Consider the following 18,366-nt stretch of genomic DNA (forward strand, 5'->3'; position numbering starts at 1 on the left):
ATCACAGAGGACTGCATTCTTTTTGTAAAGGATCTGAACTGCAATACTATTAAGCACCAGTACTAATCATAAGTAAATACAGCTATACAAAGCGGCACAGATCTCTAAACAATGCATTACTCTTTGTAAACAACATCCTTATGCTTTCTTTGAATAAGGAGTAGGCTTATTTGAAGACATAAGAAGAGCTATAAAACTTTAAATATTACTTACAAAATGTAAAAAGAAAGTTATTTTTTTTTGGAATGTTGAGTGCAGAGTTGAGGAAGATTGGCAGTCTGGAAGAGAGATGTTGAAGGTGTTGGAGTTGGAGGAGGGTATTCATCATATTGGTGGGTCTACAGCCTCTTTTCTGTGTTATCAAAAAAGTCCCATGTCTGCACCAGCCCCACAGGAATCAGGAAATGATTTTGCATCCTTTTTTTGCCAGGCACTTCAGCAGATACAAAGGAGGGAGATAAAGCTCTTATCAGTACAGCATTTGCTCAGTAAAACTTTCCCAGGCTGAATATAAAATCAGATATTACAAGAAGCTGGGATCCTTTAGGGAAATCACAACAATTCACTACTGCTGATTTTGGGTACACAAACAGATGATGATGACAGAGATACATAGAAGAACGAGTGACATTTTGTCACCTGCTGCAGTTCCTGTCCTCTTGTGACATGAGCAGTTCTTCTTAGCTTGGGCATTATACATAATATGTAAATGCTGAGGCTAGCATTTCTGACATGGGGATTTGCCCTGTTTCTCTCTAAGAAAGTGGAAAGCAGTGGTAGTGAATGAGGGGATCTCATGAGACCAGTTGTACTGAATGAACACAAAGTATACCATAACTTTTCAGAACAGTTTAGTACCATGATAGAAAACAAATAAGCTGATATATGTAATATATGCAATATATATATATATATATATATATATATATATATATATATATATATATATATATATCTATACAATCTAAGGCTCATGCTGTTCAATGCTAGAAGGCTAAATCTCAAAATGCACTAACTCAAAGCACTCCTTAAAATAGAGAACATCGACATTTGTGCTGTTACAGAGACCTGGTTCAAGACAGCAGAAAGCAGCCCTGCACTATCAGTCTATAACTCATTCCACAACTTTTGGCCCCAGAACTTGAATCAAAGCTCCAAAGGCAGTGGAGTTTCCATATTCATAAAGGATGTGCACACCTCCAGACTGGTAGCCCAACATAATGCATCAGAGATACTTCAGGTGCAGCTAACATTGGGTAAGACAGCGATTCAGCTCTTAGCCTGCTATAGGTCCCCAACCATGTCCCAATTGTCCCAAGACTCACACTTCACATTCCTAAGCACCCTGGAGAATATTAGGGCCCAACCTAAGACTCTCATACTGGGCGGCTTCAACAACCTCTCCATTAACGTGGAAAACTACTCATGTATCAATACACTTGCCCAATGTTTCCTGGAATTCATTAATTCCAATGCCCTGGACCAGCTTGTTCTTACCCTCACTAGAGGTAGAAACATCCTTGACCTGGTCATTACTAACATGGTCGACCCTTGCTCTACACCAATAGTCAACTCCTCCCTGGTTAGATCTGACCAGAAACTAATCACTTTGGAAATCCACATCCCCCACCCCCACCCCCCACAAAGGTAACCACCATGAAAACTTCTCCAAAGTTAACCTTGGGCTCCTAAAAACAGAGGTTTAACTTCACTGCACCCATGCAAATGATGACTGCTGAATCATACACCAATGCACTGTATGAACACGTACACAAATGCACGGATCTCGCCATACCCAATAGAATCAAGACGCTCTCCTCCAAAAAAGGAAGCCAATCTGGTGGTCCTCTGACATAAACAAACTCTACAAAAGAAGGAGGAAACTGATGCAGAATAAGGTAAAATCCCAAGACTGGAAAAACTCCCTTTATCAGCCTCAACAAAAAGGTGAGATCCCTCATCAAATCCTCTAAAGCTAGCTATGAAAACAGAATTCCAGCAGATAGTAAAGAGAACCAGAAGGCCTTCTATAGTTATGTAATGAATCTCCATGGTAATAGCCAGATTTGCTCTGAGCCACTGCACAATGGTGCCTCCTATACCAAGCAAACAGATATTGCCAATATACTGGCCGACAGATTCAGTGCCAACTTTACCCCCCCCCCCCCCCAAAGGACCGATCACAATATCAGTAGATTTCCAGGCACCCAGTATTACTGCAGCACAGGTTAAAACAGCACTGTCCAAGGCCAAGAATACATCTTCTGTGGTACCTGACAATATGCCTGGCTGTGTTCTACATGAACTACAGAGGGAACTGGCACCTCACCTGTGTGCCCTGTTCAATCACAGCCTCACCTCAGGCTTTGTCCCTAACAAATGGTGCACTGCTACAGTCATCCCTCTCCAGAAAGGAGGAGTGACTACAGACCATGAAAACTATCACCCTATTTGCCTGATGAGTCTGATATGCAAAGCTATGGAACGCATCATCATGGACCTAATAAACAAGGATATGGGAAATTTCCAAACTCTGGATCCCACACAGTTTGGTTTTGTGAAGGGTAGATCATGCTTGCTCAACCTGGTCAGCTTCTTTGAGTCAGTCACCAGAGCTGTGGATCAAGGCAAGGTGGTTCATACAGCCTACCTTGACCTGGCCACTCAGAAATCATAGAAAAACTCACTAAGCTAGGCATCAACCCCTATATAACTAGGTGGGTTGCAAACTGGCTCAGAGATAAAATCCACAGTGTGAAAGTAGCTGACTCCAAGTCAGACTGCCGACCACTCACGAATGGAGTCCCACAGGGTTCGGTCCTGAGTCCTCTACTGTCTGGTATCTACTTCTCTGATATCCAGGCCAACATGAAGGGACTCTGGCTGACAAAGTTCATAGATGAGTGCAAGTTGGGAGCTATTATTAACTCCCCAAGTGAAGTTGACATCCTACAGAAAGGCCTCACTGAGACCTTAAGCTCAGTGTCAGTGTCAAAAAATGTGTCGTCATCCTCTTTAGGAAAAACCCAGTTGCCATGAATTACTACACTGATGGTGGTCCACTGAGCACAGAAGGCATTATAAGAGATCAGGGGAGACAGGTTGGCAGCAACCTCTCTTTTGATCACGACATTACCTCTGTGGTCAGAAAGGCCTTTTATGTGGCACATCCCATTTCTGAGGGTTTTGCATCCAGGAAGAAAGAGGTCATTGTATCTCTCTAATCTTCCCTCATTAGGCCCTGTTTGGCATGTGCCTTACTAGACACCTGCAGCAACTGGAGAGGCTGCAAAAGTATCTCACAAAGAGGATCCTAGGCTTTAAACACTTGTCCTATATGGAAAAACTGAAAAAACTCCAACTATTCTCTGTCTCAAATCGCCTACTTAGAGTCGATCTCTGCTTGACTTACAAAGCCATTTCTGACCCAGCTCTGTTAGAAATGCTGCATCTAAAGAAATCCCAATCTCTCTGCACCATATGCTCCAGAGACCTCAACCTCATTACCACAATCAACAGAACAAGCTGGAGGGACAGGTGCAAAACCCAGAGACTGCCCATACTATGGAATAAACTTCCCATACATGCATAACAGAACACCTCACTGGCCCTCTTCAAGAGCAATCTTGATGAGTGGATGTGAAGTAGAAAAATCACCCCAGGGATCACTCCAGTGGATCTACTCAACAGAGGCACTGGGAACAAAGGACTGGTGGCACGATGCCAGGGTAATCCTGTGGGCTAGGCTTGTAAAGGCTCCACGGCCATTAGCCTAGTTCACACCTATGATTACATCATTTGCTTTGTCTTTTTTTATTTGTTGTTTCCTACAATGCCAGCTGACCATCCATCTTCTGCCAAAATGAACCCTGTTAATTTGTTCTTCTGTCCTGTGTCTTCCTCAGTGATAGCAACAACAGGCAGCATGGGGTCCCGTACAGGCAGACATGGCAGTGGCTATTCCATAATTGACATATTAGCATATGTATAGACCTAATCCCCACTCCTGCTTTCTAAAATCTGCACCTCCATCACAACAGGGCATGTTATACCCTGTTGGTCCCACACACAAGCCTATGAGGGCTAGAATCACCAGCTTCAGAACACCATCCCCATCTCCAGTTTTCCAATAGACACTGGTATCATGCAAGCCTCTGCTTGACTGCAGCAGGTTAAACTAATGGAATCATTATCTCAACTTTCTGAAAGGGGAGAATATCATAAGCTACTCAATCCACCACCACCTCTTTTAGCAATTAGGGCACTCAACCACCAAAAACGAAAAATTGAGGTAAAAACGAAAAAAACGGCTCAGGAACGATGACAGCATCCACGTACAAATATTTAATAAAAACAGTGTCTTTAAAACCAATGCTGTAATAAGTATAATCCAAATGATCCAAGAAAACAAGTATCTGCAAGTACAAATGTTAAGCGCTTTTCGTCTGTTTGTACAAACAGACTTCTTCAGACAAATGCACTACATAGGACAAAAAAAGTTTAAATACAAAGTAAATAGTCACATGACAAATGTGGCTCAAAGTTAACTCTTTAGATTCAGAACAATACTGACTGCCTTCAACTCTGTGAAAGCAGCAATGCACGAAAAACAGAATTAACAAAACCAAACAGCCAGAGAAAATTACGTTTAACCACAATCATATGTTGTATTGTAGTTACGCTCCACTTCTGAAGAACAAAAAATGTACATATATATATATATATATATATATATATATATATATATATATATATATATATATATATATATATGCTGATTACTCCAAAGTGGTGTATTGTAACAACATACAATAATGTGTAAAATAACTTACGGGTGTTAATGTTAAAATATCGTCTGCACTTATATATGAAAAAAGTGCCAACAAGGCTCCACTTGTATCCCAGGTTTGTGATAATCTTAATTTACTAAAAGTAAGCCCATTCCTGTAGCGCTATCGTGCTACATCCCCTCACATCAATAGTGTGTAAAAACATAAGTTCGGGGGTAGAGCGCCCCATACAGTAAATGAAAATGAAATGGATGCCACAAAATACTCTAAAACTATTATGCAACTTGATCTCTAAGACCAGTGTGAAGGATTGTGTGGTGGTAAATTATTTCCAAATATTTGATGGCAAGTCAATAGATGTAATTACAGCTTCAAAAGTAGCAACAATGATTGTTGAATACCTGTCCAATAAGGGCAGGGTTCAGACACATGTCGAACCAATATCATCAATACTAAGACAAACACCTTTAAGTCCTCAGGTGCAACTAATAAGCACCTATCTTCTAGTTACATAAAAAATAAACTAATATGTGTTTGGTAACCCAATATGTTACAGTATGAAAACTGAAAAATCTTCACCTAACGTAACCAGTTTTTAAGTTTAAGTACATAGGTGAGCGAATAAACTTCGTTCAATCCTGGTGGGCGACATGCATCCAAACGTAATTGCTATAAAAGTTCTATTTTTTCTAAATTCAATGAACTAGAACCACCTCTAAGCATAATGTGCATTATGTTATCCTGATCTTGTATTTGTTCAATAACTTTAAACTTAAATAAGTGATTAGGTATTTCCATACAATGCTTTGCTAATGCATTCTCTTGTTTGTGCCTACTAATTGCATATACATGGTCATAGATTCTCTCATGAAGTCTTCTGTCTGTTTTTCCAACATAGAAGGCTGGGCATAGTTGGCATGAAGCTAAATAGACTACACCTTTAGAGTTACAATTAAATTTGTTTCTCAAAGTGTAGTTCCTATCTCTGATGGTAAATTTGTTGCCTATATCTATGTGTTTACAATAGTTGCACATCTCATAATGGAACATACCTGCTGTTCTACATGCAATATTATTTCGACCTTCTATGATTTTTTTTCATGTTTTTACCACGCCTGTAAGTAACAGCTGATGATGCTCCTAACTTTCCAATAATATCTTTTTAAGTAGGTGCCAATTTCTTTTCAATATGTCTACAACTTCTCTTGCCCTTATATTATAAGTTAAAACAAACCTGATGTTTCCATTAGTTACTTGTACTGAGTTTTTATTTTCAAGTGTGTTGTAATCGGAGGTGTTTATATAGTTAGTCTGTTCGATGTCCATTGTGTCATAATCTAAACATGACTCCCTTGGTACTAATAAGATGTCCTTGTTCAAAATCAGTTTGTAAATTCCTTTTTCTCTTTTAACTTGGACTTCCATTATTATGTTGTTAATTAATTCAGTGGGGTAACCTCTGGTGCACGGTTAAAGCAGCTTAAAAGGCTGAAGACGATAACAAGGAAGATATATGCCAATGAAGCAGCATAGCAATAGTGTAGAGGGCAGAGCATTCGCCTTACGAGCAGACATTCCCTGTTCGAGTAGCACATGCCATTTTACATGGCAAAGCATGTTATGACCAATATTTTTGTTGCAAAACCCACTAAATAACATATATTTATTAACTGGAGAACTGCAGTAAATGCACGTGTGAGGTGTCAGTGTCATAATGAATAAGACACTAATAAGCAGGTGTACGCACAAATAAGCAGTAGTAAGCATATTTAAGCACTAGTAGGCGGCCTTAAGCCCGTTTGCGTGGCGGTAAGCAGTGACTACACTGGCTAAGCAATTCTAAAGCTAACTCTGTACACAGATGTAACAGCAGGTTAGCAGTGCTTACCGTCACACAAACCCACTTACAACTGCTCAAAAGTGCCTTAATCACTTTGTATCCAATTGCCATTGTTCTGCCCATCAACAAAAAAGCAGCTATGTAGGTCTCGAACCCAGGACCCTATACGCCATAGTCTCAGCAGTTATCCACCAAACCATCATAGAAGTACTGAAGAATGAGGTAGTAGCAAACAAGTCCTCGCCATAGTATAACCAACCTGAACCTGTGAAAGGCATCAGTATGCAGTCATATGCTGTTTGTTTCTAGCTCTTTCAAGTCCCCCCTGTATAAAACCTGCTTTAGCGTGGCTTTGCGCAATTTTGCACATGGCGCAGCATTGGGCAATGCCACTTAATTGGGTTTAAACCATTCTCGGCTCCACAAAGTCTGCTCTTCACTTTTTCCCTTAGAACTGATCTAGTTCTCATAATAAACACCCTATTCCTACTCTAAAGCCTGGCACTTGCTCACTAAAGCAATTATATAAGTCAGCACTAAAAAATTAAAAGCACTACACCCTTACAAACTCCCCTTGAGTACCTTGTTCCCCATTGGCCCTTTTTTCAATTATAAAGGAATTCCCACTACTATTCTAGCATGTCCAAAGGTCAGTTGTCAATCTTCTCTCCGGTCCAGCTGGTGAATCTGGGAATCTTGAGGCAATGTTACAACTGCCTCATGTACACAGACAACCCTCTCCTCCTCCCAACAAATTCCAACACATGTGAGAGATGCAACCATATAGCCAAACTGGAGGCTAAGCACTCTCAACTCAGTACTGGCATAACCAGTCAGGAGGAGAAGGAAACCACACTCACTACAATTCCAGTCTCACATAGACCTACTACGACAGCAAACCAAACACATAAAGACACAAAAACATACTCGGAGGCTCTAAATAAAAATCTGCCTAAGCAACAGAGACCTCCAAAGCAGACACCCAAGCAACCGCTACACCAAATCAAAACACGTGCAACACATAGCTCACAAAGCCAGTGTGCAGAACAGTCACAGCCCTTAAGGCTAAACAACACACCTGATACACTTGTAATAGGTGACTCTATCGTCAGGGACACTGACGTCCCGCTCACAAGGCTGAACAAGGAGAAGGTCACAGTGAGCTGCCTGTCAGGCGCTAGGATCCACCACATAACACAAGCACTCACGTCACTCCAAGGCAAGTACAAATATGACTCAGTCATTGTCCATGCTGGTGTGAATGACCTGAGACGTACCTCCCTGGACTATATGAAAAGAGACATAGAGGAGCTCTCTGAGCATGTAGCCCAGGCCGGTATGACCCTGACCTTGAGTAGCATCTTACCCTCACCAGGAATGATGCCACAATATGAAGACAAGATGATCAATTTCAGCAATTGGCTTAAGTATTGGTGTCATTCAAAGGGGATCCAATGCCTGTCAGCCTGGGAAGACATGCTCGACAAGCCACGATGCTTCGCTAGGGACGGCTTGCACCTGTCACCCCTGGGCTTTCGGATATTGGCAAAGGCTCTTGCCACCCCCATAGTGCCTTTTTTAGGCAAGGCTCAAAAGACAAACCCACCTCCATAGGTATCACAAGGGATAAGAAACTAAGAGTAATGCTACTCAATGCCAGAAGTCTAAACCTCAGGATGCACGCACTCAAAACTTTCCTTAGCATGGAGAACATCGATATCTGTGCAGTAACAGAAACCTGGTTCAAGGCTCCCGAGAGCACCGCAGCACTACCAGGTTATACCTCATACCATGTTTTTCGGCCCCAAAACTTGGACTGAATCACAAAAGGAGGGGGAGTATCAATATTCGTCAAAGATACCCACACCTCCAGGTTGGTGGCACAGCATGAAGCATCAGAGACTATCCATGTGCAACTAACAGTGGGTAAAACTGCCTTCCAGTTTATAGCCTACTACAGACCACCCTCCCAAACCCAGGAACACCATTTGGCCTTCCTGAGAACACTGGAAAATATAAAGGTCTCTCCAAACACCATTGTATTGGGTGACTTCAACTACCCAAACATAGACTGGGAGCATTACTCTAGCTCCAACACCCTAGCCCAAAGGTTCCTAGAATTTATAAACTCAAATGCTATGGAACAACTTGTTACCACTTCCACAAGAGAGGAAAACATACAGGACCTGATCATCACCAATATAGGGGACTCTACGCTCCAGACCAGAAGTGTATCCCTCACTTGTAAGATCAGACCATAAACTAATCTCACTAGATATTCACATCCCGACCCCAGCCCCTGCCCAGAAAGCCACAGTGAAAAACTTCTCTAAAGCAAATTTCACACTCCTCAAAACCGAGGTGGAATCCTTCAAAGTCCCCGGGCCTGTGGAAAATACAGCCCAGAGAGCAGAATCTTTTATAAACGCATTCTATGAACACCTTCAGGAATGCATGGATCATGGAATCCCAAACAAAACCAAGACCCAATCCTCCAAAGGCAGGCATCCTGTCTGGGGGACTGCAGCCATAAACAAATTATACAATAGAAGGAGGAAGCTACTACATGATAGAGCAAAATCCCAAAAAGGGAAGGCATCTCTGATCAGTATTAGCAAAAAACTACGGGCACTCATAAAATCATCTAAGGCCAGCTTCGAGAGAAAAATTGCACAGGACACTAAGGATAATCACAAGGCTTTCTTTAGTTATGTTAGGAACCTGGGTGAGAATTCCCAGATATGCTCAGAATTAGTCCAAAATGACAAAAAATACACCGAACCCACAGACATTGCCAACATCCTAGCTGACAGGTTCAGCGCAAACTTCTCCCCCCCTTCCCCACCAAAAGGGCAAATATTTATCCCAGCAGAGTGCTGCCCCCCTGACATCTCAGATGTTCAGGTAAGAGTCGCCCTCTCCAAAGCAAAAAACACAGCATCAATGGGACCAGATGGTGTCCCGGACTGCGTCCTACATGAACTACAAGAAGAACTATACCCAAACATAAAACTACTGTTCAACCTTACTACAGGATATGTACCCAAAGAGTGGCATACAGCAACAGTGGTCCCTCTCCACAAAGGTGGTGCCTCAACGGATCCTGGAAACTATCGCCCCATAAGCCTGACTAGCTTGGTCTGCAAAGCTATGGAAAGGATCATCATGGACCTCATAAATAAAGATATTGGGGACCTACAGACACTGGATCCTACCCAGTTCGGCTTTGTTAAGGGCAGATCCTGCCTCTTAAACCTGGTCAATTTCTTTGAAACAGTCACCAAGGCCATTGACGAGGGGAAGGTGGTCCACACAGCCTACCTGGACCTTGCAAAAGCCTTTGATACAATACCCCACTCGGGCATTATAGATAAGCTCACCAGCTTAAATATAAACCCCTATGTCACTAGATGGGTTGCAAACTGACTCAAGGACAGAACCCACATGGTTAGAATTGCTGGAGCCATGTCAGACTCCATACCAGTTACAAGTGGCATCCCACAAGGCTCAGTCCTGGGACCTCTCTTGTTTGGTATATATTTCTCGGAGGTACAGGCCAACACAGTAGGACTGTGGCTGACCAAGTTCACAGATGACTGCAAACTAGGCGCCATAATCGACTCTCCAGCTGACACAAGCATCCTACAAAAGGGCCTCATAGAAACAGACAACTGGTGCCAGAGCCATGGCCTCAAGCTAAATGCCAAAAAGTGTATAGTCATCCCCTTCGGCAAAAACAAAGTGCCCACAAATTACCACATAGATGGTAATCCATTAAGTACGGAAGAAGTAATTAGGGACCTTGGGACCCAAGTTGATAGCAATCTCTCATTCGACAACCATGTGGCCAAAGTGGTTAGAAAAACATTTTATATAGCCCACCTAATCATGAAAGGATTCACATCTAGATCAGGGGAGGTCATCGTGCCTCTTTACTCATCCCTCATCAGGCCCAAAATTGAGTACAATGCCCCTTTTGAGATGTACCTTACCAGACACCTACAGCAACTGGAAAGACCCCAAAAGTACCTCACCAAGAGGATCAAAGGGCTCAAACAGATACCATATGCTGCCCGGATAAAGAAACTGCAGCTATACTCTGTGGCATACCGCCTGCTCAGAGGTGATCTGTGCCTGATGTAATAATCCATGTCCAATCCGGAATTAATGGACATGCTGCACCTCAGAAAATCCAAATCCCATTGAGCTACACGCTTGAGAGACTTGAACCTCAGCACTGAAATAAATAGGACATGCTGGAGGGACAGATTCATAACCCAGAGGCTCCCTTCACTCTGGAATAAAATCCCAGTCCAGGTTAGGCAGAGTCCCTCATTGACTCTCTTCAAGAGGACTCTTGATGAGTGGATGGGAGATCGTAGATTTACTCCAGGTATCACTTTTGTGTCACTGTTAGACAGAGGCACAGTATACTAACCTCGATAAAGGGCATAGCAAAATTCATTTAAAATGGGTGGTGAATGCCAAACACACTCTGGCTTGGCTTGTAAATGCCCTAGGGCAGATAGCCTAGTATGAACCTATGAACCTATGAACCTATATGTGCCATAACCCACTACATAACATAAATATGTGAACTGGAGTACAGCAGTAAGACCAGAAGTGAGGTGTAAGTGTAATAGAGTGTTGAAGTTCCCAATAAAATACAAGGACCCCACAGAGTGTATGTACACATCAATCAACGATACCAGGCGTACATATAAGGTGTAATGAATAATAATACAATGCCAAAAAGGCATTATAATGAAGTTCTAATGTAAGCAATGCTAAGCATTGCACAGGCCAGCTTAGGAGATGTGAGCAATGTGTAGACCAGCTAAATCTTTGTGCCCAGTGGTATACCTCTTTAAACAATGCCAACCTTAAGTAAGCAGGTTTGCCCATAGCTTAGTCTTTTCAAAACCAGCCAATCATGGAGAAATGCACAAAATCAGCCCTACTTAAACCCAAGAGGCAGGAATACATCTCATAACTGGTCATAGCTTCCTCTTGCAGGCATTATGGCAGTAAGGGGAGAAGGAGTGTACTTCCGGGTGCAGCGCTGGTGCATCTAGGAGTCCAAGGTCATGGCAGGACTCCTAGTTAAAGACCATGCACAGAGACTGCTTCAGGGCCAGTACCAGGGTTCCCAATATAAGGCGGAGGCCTGGGGCCATCTCGCCCGCAATCTCACCAGTGCAACTGGCATACCCTGAACTGGTGAGTAGGTCAGGCACCACTATGCTGACATGAAGTGGTGGAAAGGGGACCTCTTGGAACAGTGGCTCCAAGAAGCTAGAGCATCAGGGGATGTTCCAGACATGTGTATCACCCAAGTATGTGTGTAATAATTGCCAGCTCAGGTATATCATGGATAGGTATGGCTCAATATTCCTCTTTTGTCCCCCACAGCTGCAACGGAGCGGGCCACAAATCAGGAGGCCCACATCAGCTGCCTGGTGAGGTTGCGACGCAAGGCAGGTCAGTAATACTTATGCTTTTACTATCCTAGGAAATAAAAATAAAAGTAGTAGTAAATTAATTGCTAGTATAAAGCCTGTATTGTTCAAGGCAAGTACTGCATACACTAGAGAATATGGAGAGTCTCATATTGTTTGTATGTCAATAAAAATGTAATATCCTGACAAAGCAGGTCTAACTGGGGGACTGCATGTGTATATTCTTGTATCATTTGTTAATGTAGATTTGCAATCATGTAATAGTACTGTTGTATTAAGCACTGTTACCTATGCCATGCACCATAAATTGAATGTGTAGGAATGCCTGTATATGACAGGTATAATCCCCAGAGGCCATTTGGTATAACTGAGAGACACATAGACAGTAAACAGGGAAAATGCAGACAAAATCTGAATAGCACATGCAACTGAGATGTGAACTGCTGTTTTTTTAGCACACACAGCCACAGTTCGAATCCTGCCAGTGGTAGTAGTCTGCATACAGAATCATACCCCACAACTGTACATATATGTCCAGAATGTCTATTAAAGTGGCCCATATCTATTGCCTATCGACCTGTCCCCCTGGAAAATCAGTGGGATGACCCCAGATGTATAGGCAGCAAACAGGAAATGCAACTGATTGACACACATCTATGACAATAAACCTGGCAAACTAGCAACTCCCCAATACCTTATGTGACTAAGAAGCCACGCATGTCCCATTTACACCCCAACTTATTAAGCTGTAGTAACAGTGTGTACAGTAACAGAGTGAGATGTATGTGCATAATAGTAATGTGGAACCTGGTACTGTGTGTGGGAACATTCAGGTAGTGCTAATAGACATTCCTCCCACAGGTCTGTCAGATACCAGCACAGAGCCCAGAAATACAAGAATGATATGTAGCTGCTCTGAATAATGAGGTATTACATATCACTGTCACCCACACTGTCCTACAACATATAACTGTCTAGGAAATCTGTATACGAGTGTTGTTATACAAGTGTTGTTATACAAGGCCAGAATGCATAAGCACAGGGGATTAATAAGACAGAAAGCAGATTGGAGATATACAGCAATATCAATTCAGCAGACACAACTGTGATGAACAGAGTTTAAGTTGTAGCAGACACAGCCATGATCTGAATCCTGGGAGTGGAATTAGACTGCATACAGATTCATACCCCACAACTGTACACATGAGGCCAGAATGTCCAGTATATGTGTCCATATCTGCTGCCTGTACCCCTACCCCCTTGGTAAGTCTGTGGGATGATCCCAGATATGTAGCCAGTAAACAGGGAATACAAGTGATTGTCAACCATCATGAGGACACACCTGTCACTGTAGCAACCCCCAAAACTGTTAGGAGAGTAATATTTCAAGTATGTCATATCTACACTCCCATGTTGTCAAGCTGTGACCCGAGTGTGTACAGTAACAGAGTGCGATGTATGTGTATAATACTAATGTGTAATCTGGAACTTTGTGTGGCAACAGTCAGGTAGTGCTAATAAACATTGCTCCGACAGGTATGTTGGATACGAACACTGTGCAGAGAAATACAGACCAATATAACCTGCACTGGTACTGTCTACCCTGGTATTGTAGGGGATTGTGAGTGTTGCACTTTCTCTGAATAATAAAGTATCACTGGTCACTGTCACCCACACTGTGCTACATAATATAACTGTGTAGGAAAGCATGTATATGTGTGTGCCAGGTCACTAAAGGTGGAAGAGGGCAATATTCTAGATATGTCCAGGCACACCAGCATGTGGTCAACACATGGCCAGAGTCTGTGCAGAAAGAGTTGGATAGAATAGTGCAAAACATCAACCTGGAATCCGGGCGTATGTGTTCAAACTGTTAGTCAGTGCTAACAAACATTCCCTGCACAGGTATACCAGGTAAGAGGTGTGTACTGCAGATAAATCCGCTTCATGTATAATGATGATGACAGCCATATCACTGTCCAAAATAAGGCTATAGGGTAGTGTAGTAAGACTTGCAAGGTACAGATAACAGCACCAACTAGGAAAGTAATGTGGACTACAGGAATATACTACTTGTTAATTGACATCTTTCTCGCCCCCCCCCCCACCTTCTCTCCAACAATAATCAACATACCCACCCCAACTAGTAGGTACTGACTCTGATAATGTCCAATTGTTTGATAAATATTTTAATGGTTCCCATGCATGTGTCATATTGAATTATTCCAACATTGTTGGCATGGTGGCATCAACGTACCTGCATGTTCTTATTACCACTGTGGTCCCATATATGCATGTGTTTTGTTTGCTATGCAACTGTTCCATATCCGGTGTCTGGGTTAATGGGAATATCTATGCATGCTGTTATACCTAACCCCAGAACGTGTTGATTATTACTAACCCATATATGATGATGAAATCAAAACACTATAGCACACTTGGGAAGGCCAGTCCCAGCAGATCCATCTGTCCCATCTCAGCTGGCCATGGCACCGGGCACCAGCATGTCTGGGGCCCAACCCCAGACCTCCCTGTCCATTGGTCCTACACCATCTTCAGGTAGAATCATCTCAGGGGATGGGGCTCACCCCCCCTGGGGTCATGGTGCGTAGAGCGATCAATGAGTAGTTCAGTGATCTATGCCAGCTCAAGGGCCTCGTGTCATGATTAGAGAGTCAGCCTGGTTCTGTGGCTCAGCCCCCACCACAGCCACCTTCGGGGCTGTGAAGGTGCAGTGGTGACTGCCCATGGTTGGGGACCTCAGTCCCACTGTTGCCACTAGGGGTCTTGTGGGCTTCCGATATCCCAACACCCCTCCCCATCAAGGTGTTTACCCCCATGTGTCATATACCACCCCTGTATGTGTCTTTTGTGTCTTGTCTGTTAACCTACCCAACCCACCCCCCCCCAAAATATACCTACTACTCCTCTCCAACATCCCACTATCACCTGAAAAAAAGAAAAAAGAGCAATCTGTTCCCACAAAAAAATATTGCCCCATACATAGCTGTCCATTTCACACAAGTGTCCACTGGATACATGTAATTTGGTCTAATTGGCATCACAACTTATTATTGTTGTCCTCACCCCTCTCCCAGGGGTTTGAGTGTCCAAATCTACCTCTAAATTCAGTGTATAGACACAGCTGTTGCTGTAGAAGAAATGGGCAGCTACGAACCTTCCCTACACATTCCCAGCATGGCTCTCAACCAATCAGGGACAAATTTCAACATAATCGGGGACAAACCCAGAAAAAAAATCAGGGACAATCAGGGACATTTTCAAAATATTACTACTATTAACTTGACACATTCGCAGAATAAAAGTATGTTAATTTTATACGCATTTTGTGGGTGGCCACGGTGGTGCAGCAGTTAGTGTTGCTGCCTCACAGTAAGAGGTTTTTCGGTTCAACCCTCGGCTGGGGTGCCTTCTGTGTGGTGTTCACATGTCCTCCCTGTGGTCGTGTGGGTTTCCTCTGGGTGCTCTGGTTTCCTCCCACATCCCAAAGACATGCTGTAGGTGGATTGGTCACTCTAAATTGGCCCTAGGAGTATGTGTGTGCCTTCTGTAGAAGGTTGGGCACCAGGCCGACAACTCAACACCATAAAACTCCACTGCCAATCATGAGCAGACAGGTGATCTGCTGTGGTGACCCCTAACTGGGAAAAAGCCAGAAGAAAAATTAATATCCATTTTGTGAAGTAAAGGAAATTGATAACTCTTAATTATTGTCATTATTTATGGAGGATAATTCACCACCTTTAATCCAAAAGTCAGCAGTTTTAGGAGAGATTAAGAGGGACAGAACTGAAATTTGAGTCAAAATCAGGGATAAACCTGGAAATCAGGCACAGTTGAGAGGTATGATCCCCAGCTATTTTCCCTACTGTCTTTCCCTCTTTGTGCCCCTTTTTCACCATTTTCCTATCAACCCTTTTTTTTCTTTTCTTTTAAAGAAATTAGTGCAGGGGTAAGTGGGAGTAAGCACTTTTGAGCAGCAGTAAGTGGGTCTAAGACTGTTTGTACAGGGGTAAGCAATGCCTACACTGGTTAAGCAATTTAGAAGCTAACTGAGTATAAGAAACTGTAACCGGAAGTTAGCAGTGCTTACCTCAGCGCAAACCCGAACAAACCAGCTTACAATTGCTTTAAAGTGCCTTAATCACTCTGTAACCAACAGGCCGTGTTCTGCCCAGCAAAAAAATAAACAGCCTTAGCAAGGCTCAAACCCAGAACCCTGGACACCATAAACAAAGTGATTTACCACTAAGCCATGCCCGATATATTGATAACACTGCTGATTTCAAAAACATATCATCCAGCCCAGTCATTAAACAGTACAGAGAATGTAGTCCAACATGTAGATGTATGTGTGTGTGTAAATATATTAATATCTAAAAAGATACAACATATCTATATATGTATAAATATATATATATATATATATATATATATATATATATATATATATATGGTTCCCCTTCACAAAGTCGAATGGCCACAATCTCGAAATTCATATGGTCAAGACCATATGCTTGAAATTGTGGAAGCTTGACTGTGTGAATGGGGAATGGCATACAGCGCAGAATGGGAGATTTCCCTTTCTGCACTGTAGTGCGATCTTGGAGTTGGAATAAATAAGTAGCGGGGAGTGTGGGAAGCACAGCACCACATGTGGGGAGGTGCAGGGGGGCTTGCCCCCCTGCAGAAACACTTTTTTGTGTTATGTTCTTTTTTTTGTAGTTTACTTTCACGAAGGCAAGCTTCAGAAATTCGAGCATATGGCGCCGGCCATATGTATTTTGAGTTTCTGAATGTTCGACTTTGTGAAGGGGAACCATATACATATATATATATATATATATATATATATATATATATATATATATAAATATATACATATATATATATATATATATATATATAAATATATATGAACATATATTCATGCGAATGCCTACAACACATATATATGTCTACACCTATATGTCTACATATACACAGCACGTTACATATATGTAAGCAGATATATATCTATGCAGGTATGGACATAGTCTTATATATATATATGTAAGCAGATATATATATATATATATATCCATATAGGTATATATGGACATACATGTGTAGATATCAATGGGAGATTAACTAAATCATATGGGTCCACATGTACCGTTAATGGGGTTGAGAGTCCCGAAACATTATACGTCTGTACAAATAGGTATACCCACCCATCCACAGCCAAACACGTCTGCCCTGCAATACACTATCAAGTTTTGCAGATACCATGACCAGGTCCTGACATGACATGGGCACAAGATGTTAACAGTACTACATCCCACCTGTATGATGTCAGGATGGTATTGGTAACATATCATGCTTTACAGTTTGGCTCCCATAGAAAATGTATAATGTGGAAACACAACATCCCCAGGATATATATACACAGACACATATATGCATATACAGATATAAACATATATATATATATATATATATATATATATATATATATATATATATTTATACATATATATATATATGTGTGTGTGTGTGTGTGTGTATATATATATATATGTATGTGTATATATATATATATATATATATATATATATATATATATATATACATATACATATACATGTGACTGCACATATACACGCAGAGATATGTACAGTAAGATACTTTTGTAGTAAGCGCACACAATATGGAACAGCCACTATGCCTACAGTTAACACCCTAACAAATGAGCCACCCATACAAATGATTTTCGGTGCCTGCAACATATACCCACAGAGAGGTCATATGATAAAACACCACACACAGGTTTGCAGAAATGGAAAACCTTTATTTGTGTACTATTACAGTTTTATATGCCATGTCATATAGCTGTTCAGACACTGACATCCATATAAACAGATTAATGCAACTGTGAAACAGTTATACTAATAAAGTTGTCTGGAAACATTCGGGACCTAGAATGATGACATCTACCACAGTCTGTACACAGGCCAAGGTACATATTAACAATACATACACTGTCGACATTCACCATAAGTACACAGATCTCAGTACTGTACAAACAACCACAGAATGTCTAGGTTATGTCATCAAATATAACATGTGCAGCAATCTGATATCTCAATGGCTTGTTATCAGATATGATGACACTAATCATGGTGTACAGCACATATGCACCTCTTAATGCATGCCATATGTACAAAGGTTGACAGAGTTGTGGCTGGAAGCACATACACAGGGCCAATATTAACAT

The sequence above is a fragment of the Protopterus annectens genome, chromosome 1.part1, assembly GCF_019279795.1.
Source record: "Protopterus annectens isolate FY-2018-M chromosome 1.part1, PAN1.0, whole genome shotgun sequence".
Taxonomy (NCBI): Eukaryota; Metazoa; Chordata; order Ceratodontiformes; family Protopteridae; genus Protopterus; species Protopterus annectens.